Source organism: Solanum lycopersicum, chromosome 11 (genome assembly GCF_036512215.1).
Source record: "Solanum lycopersicum chromosome 11, SLM_r2.1".
In the NCBI taxonomy this organism is placed as follows: Eukaryota; Viridiplantae; Streptophyta; class Magnoliopsida; order Solanales; family Solanaceae; genus Solanum; species Solanum lycopersicum.
The window spans coordinates 33,966,054-33,972,053 of NC_090810.1; positions in this window are offsets into that span (position 1 = coordinate 33,966,054).

Consider the following 6,000-nt stretch of genomic DNA (forward strand, 5'->3'; position numbering starts at 1 on the left):
TTGTATGATCAATGTAAAGCAGTCTTAGTATGAATTATCTAGGTTCTTCTAGTTTATCATGTGATAACTTGTAATCTTGACGTTGGGGTGGTTGTTCTGTGACTCGATCATGGTGAATTGTCCTTAGATACTTCCTATACGTATAATGTGATGATAATTAGGTATAATTTATAGAATATGAATAGATAACCATTGAATAGGTAAATATTGATTTAGGTTCTTATAGCCTATAGCCTTGGTAGAGTAATGTAATATAGTGATTAATATTCTAGAGTTTATGAAACATGTTTAAGATATGATGTTCTATCTCTTTATCTGCTGGCCTAAAAGTATATTGTTTATATTATTGATCAACAAGAATAGGGAAATTGGTTGATGATCTTTAACTCTTTACATCCTAGTATATATATAAGATGAATTGTATTAGATTGTAGTATGATCTTGTAGCAAATTGTACATGATTTCTTTTATAATTTTTTGTACCTTAGATACTTCCCTATACTTGAATTATTGATTAAAAACTATCAATTGTTAACGATGACCAAAGGCTAAAGGATTGGTAAGAATTGCTCTACTCTTCAACTTCTTTATAGTATTGTTGATGAAGTCTTCTATGGCATTTGGAGGTGTTTACTTTATTATAATTATATATGTTTTTACCATGGCCTTTAAGTGAAATTGATGAATATATGAATTTATTGTTAGGATGATCACCTTATATGTAACTTGTGCCTAGGCTTCTACTCTAGTTTTGAATCTAGGTTATGTTACTATTGTTATGAGCATGTGAATGATTATGTTAAGTTTATGCGTAGGTGCTGTCATAAATGAAATATTAAGGAATGATGCTACCTACATATGTGCCCCTATGTGAATACATGAATAGCTAAGTTAGAAGTCTTAATAGTAATATGAAGGTGGCTTGCTCCTATGATACTATGTGTTGTATGGTCTATACGTGGTTGTGGAATTGTTGTCCTAAGAGGGTGGCTGCCTCAATGTGTTGTTGATAGACCTGCTATGATCATATTGACCAATGTATACATACCTCACTCTACATTCATGCTTACAAGTAGTATAGGATTATAGTGTCTAATGAAAGGTTGTTTTCATACTCACTAGTGTCAACTACAATGCATGTTAACTTTATATCTATGAAAGTATGATATGTGTTTCCTTAACTATGATGAATTTATTGGTGTACTAGTATGGGACAGGGTATGGGACCTTGTCTATGCAGTGCACATGAGTACCTTGATATGATAGTTCCTAGGTTTGGTCTCTTATGTACTTGGATATGAATGCATTAGTATGTTATGAGCATCTCTTTAATGTTATAATGTAAAGTATGTTGTATGATGAAGTACTATTATACCTATTGTCTAAATGTGTTTATATGAAAGCATGGCTCATATAGTTTCACTTTTACACTTATGCATGAATGGAGTGAAGTATGAAAATGTGTGGTCAAAAGGTGTTATGTGAAAGGTTTCCTCACATGTATGTACACACACAAATGAATGAGTATCTAGTCAATATAGGGTCTCTTGAAAGGTGTTCTCAACAGTATCCTAAACTCTATAGTTGCATACATATGTTATGTCCATGTGAATGGTTTTCTCAAATAATATAGGTTGATGAAAGGACTTCTCATCCATAACCTATGAGCTAAGAATATGTGGAGTGAATCTCCGAAAGACTACGTTTCATAATGTAATGTAATAAAGACTTTTAATAAGGAAATTTTGCTTAGCACCTAGTGAACTTGAAGGAAAGTGTGTCCCTTCCTATTTGAGGATTGTATGTCACAATAATTCTCATGAGGTTGATAGACCGATGACCCAAAAAGGGTGCTAAAGTGATGTTTCCATGATGCCTCCAAGTTCCATGGGGATTCACATGTACAATTCTCTGGTAGATTTATATTGGGATTATACGTGACGTTTCTTAAGGTTTTATATAACGAAAAATAAGTTTATATGCATAATGACAAGAGTTTATTGTAATGTTCTTATTTCGTGGACTAAGTGTGTGGTTCACGTATTATACTTCTATGAGGGGATGTGTTGGCTTACATAAGTTATATGAATGATTCCTTTTGGCCTTAAGGTTATTGATTGCTCTAACTATCACTAGAAGGTTAGTAGGGATATTAAGAAGTCAAAAGAAAGATGTTCACTTCTAATGAAAAATACTTATTGTTAAAAGAAAGATGTTCACTGCTAATGAAAAATACTTTTTGTACAAAGAAAAGAGCTCACTGTAAAGTGACCTTAAATGTGCCTTAAATTCTATTTGTGATTTTATACGATGTTTGGCCTTTGAATATGTCTATAAGAAGTATGTAGGTGACATAAGTTCTATTGTATAAAGGTTTTACGAAGATTTACTCGAAAAAGGCATGAAGTATGACTTCAAGAAAATTTCTTTTTTAAATGCATGTTTTTGCATGGTAACCATTCTTAGTGCATTCTTGTACTAACTCCATTATCCTCTACTTTTTACACAAAGTGCAGGTTATAGATGTTTAGAGGATGTCTTTAATGGTGAAGAGATTGATAGATGATTCCCAAGCTCAAGGAAAGGAATCCCTAAATCCAAAGATTCCTAATGTCATGTCTTTATTGTAAAAATTTTAAATATCGCACTTGTGTATTATTTTATAAGGATCGTGTCCCTAAAGTACTCTTATGATGTTTGTCTACGATATCAAATGAGACTAGAGTCTTTAACTATGTATAATGATATATATATACATGATGTAAAGTTCTAGCATATGATGTGCGAAAAAAGTATTACATTTTCCACTAAATCTACCTATTACAATGCGATGAATAATAGCCATGGGCTTGTATAAGACCTCCGAGAGGTCAAGTACACGATGTTACTTCTACGGGGTTCTTCCCGGATGTGACATTTAGTGATACAAAAGGACATTACTAATTAATCATAGTGGCAATATCTAATACCCAATGCCTTTTTTGTTTATCCTTACCTCTCACCCTATGTTTGTGATACCCCGATCACGAGTCAATCTTAGAAAAGTAGCTTTCCCCTTGGAGTTGATCAAACAAATTTCTAATATAAGGGAGATGATAATTGTTCTTAACTGTGACTTTATTGAGTTGGAGATAATCAATGCACATTCTAAAGGACCCATCCTTCTTTTTCACAACAAACATCGGTGCACCTCATGGAAAAATACCAAGTCTAATGAAGTCTTTGTCCAGTAAGTCTTTGATTTGAGCGTTCAACTCTTTCAATTCGTTTGGAGGCATCCGACAAGGAGGAATGAAAATTGGTTGGTATCTGGTAGCAAGCCAATATCAAATTCAATTTCCCGTTAGGGAGGGATTGCTGGAAGATCATTAGGGAAGACCTCCAAAAATTCTGTAACTACGATGACTAACTCAATTGCAGGATTTTCGAATTTTAAATCTTTGACTCTAACAATATGATAAAAACCCTTTGAAATTATTTTACAATCCTTAAGAAAAGAGATGATACAATTTTTAGGAATATAATTTCCTTCTTTCCAATCTAAGACGGGTTTACTATCAAAATTGAACTTAACAATTCTTATTCTACAATCAATGGAAGCAAAACAATTATTAAAATAATTCATCCCCAATATGACATCAAAGTCGACCATATCAATAGTTACTAATTCAACATGAGTACATCTATAAGCAGTATTATAGGACAATGTATATACACACACTTTGCAACCACCCACTCACCTACCGTGGTACTTACCATGAAAAGTTCATTTAAAATATCGGGAAAAATACAAGTTTTTCTAGTTATTTATGGAGTTAGAAAGGATAATGTAGCAGATGGATAAAGTAAAGCATAAACATCAATAGAGAAGACTAATAACATACTTACCACCACATCGGGAGAACTATCTTGTTCCCCCCTAGGGAGTAGAGCATAAAAGTGATTATTCTATAGCGCATCAACATTAGAACAACTAGCTTGAGGTTACCCACTTGTGTTGACTCTTTCCAAACCCAAAGCAATTGTCTGTCCGAACAAGGAAATCACAAAAATCTTTCTTCCTACAATTTACACAAGTTGGTCTCTTTCTTGGTGAGCTAGTACCTCTTCCATTTTGAGACTAGGGTTAAACACCATATCATCACGAGTCTTGACAATTTAGAAGAAGATTGATTGTAAAAGCTCTTCATGAACCTAGCATTATCTTAAATGTAAAGCCTACCCTTAGAAGAACCACCTTCATAAGACCTTCGCTTCTTGGCCTCTCTATTCTTCCTCTTTAATCTTGTGTTCTTCCAATTCATCAGACACCCCCGTAACAAAATTACACATCTCATCCCTTCTGTTTTAAACCAAGGATGGAGCATACATGGAAAACTTAGTAAACATCAAATAGTAGTCAAGTTCAATTATACCTTGTCGACGAAGATTGATGAATTATTCCACCTTAGCTTCCCTCATTTCTCTAGGAAATAACCTACCAATAAAATCCGTCAGAAAAATCTCCCAAATCACCGGACCAGCCCTTAGTGCCTTACAATCCCTCCATTGCACGTACCAAGTTTGGTCCACAACATTGAGTTGATTGGCCGCCGATTTGGCCTTCTCAATTAAGGTCACACCCATATCAAGAGAATCGTATAAACCCCATCAAAAATATCATGTGTGTCGTCATCCGACTTTGACCTAAATAATAAAGGGGGATTAATTCTAGTAAGGTCACTCAAACGAGAGGCCATGTTTTTAGCATGTTGAGACACTCGAGGTCCAACTTCCCCATTCATTTTGGACATCATGGCTGCACTTGTGAAGTGATGAAATTTTCTTGAGAGGTCATGGTTTTGGTTAAAGTGAGAAAAGCCTCCCTTATGTCTCTATTGGTCATTGGTTGATGAACAACCGGAACTTGATAACCCATAGAAACTTCTTCAAGTGGTTGCACTTGGTTGTCTTTTGGAGGCACTTGGTCTTCTTGTGCTCCTAGATTCGCCGTTTCTTCCTTGGTCCTTCTAATATTTGCTCTTTGAGTATTCATACCTATAACCACGATAAGAGGTTTAGGTGAAAGAACATAACAAGACTCTAGAGGAACGACTGAGGAATAAAAGAAGATGAGAGTTTCTAAGAATCACATATTCTCTCATTCCTATGTGTGACGCGCTTCACAATTATGAATATGAATCTACATAGACGTTGTTTAATGAGACATCATTTCTAGGGTATTCATCCCCATGCTCTGATACCTTTTTTTTCACATCCTAGCATGTTTGAAGAATCATATTGAGAAAAATCGAAAAAATTAAACCTTTTCACACTACACAATTTTAGGTCTACGACCACACTTATTCTGGACTACACTTGTAAAGTGTTGCCTAAAGTAGTTTTGGGAAGGCTTTTAAAGCGTAGCCAAAAAATTTCACTTTTAACTACAATGGCAACACTTCAAAAGTGTACTCTTTAATAATATAAGATACACTTTATAAGTGTTATTAAAGTATGATATAATTGGCAACACCTATTTACATATATGACCACAGTTCTAAAATGTCCTATTCTTATAATTAAAAAAACAACACTTTATAAGTGTTGCCTTAGAATTTTTCACTAAAATATTATATTCCCTCTAATATTATTAAAACTCCCTCCCATTTTTATTGGCCAAAAAAATTAAACATTAACAAAACATTTTGACTTCACTTTTCTCTTTCAGCTTTCATTTTTCACATTCCCTCCCATTTTTATTGGCCAAAAAAATTAAACATTAACAAACCATTTTGACTTCACTTTCCTCTTTCAGCTTTGGAGTTCACGTTTCTCTTTTCAGCAAAAGAATTGGCTGAAGAACTAAAGGATCCAATACAAGCTGAAGAACTAAAGGTTCGAAGTGAAGAGAGGTGAAGATTGCTGAAGAAGTAGTTCTCTTTTCTAATACAAGCTAAATATTCGATGAACTGAGCTGAAGAGTTGAACAATTCCTTGAAGAGTAAGAACGATTTCTTT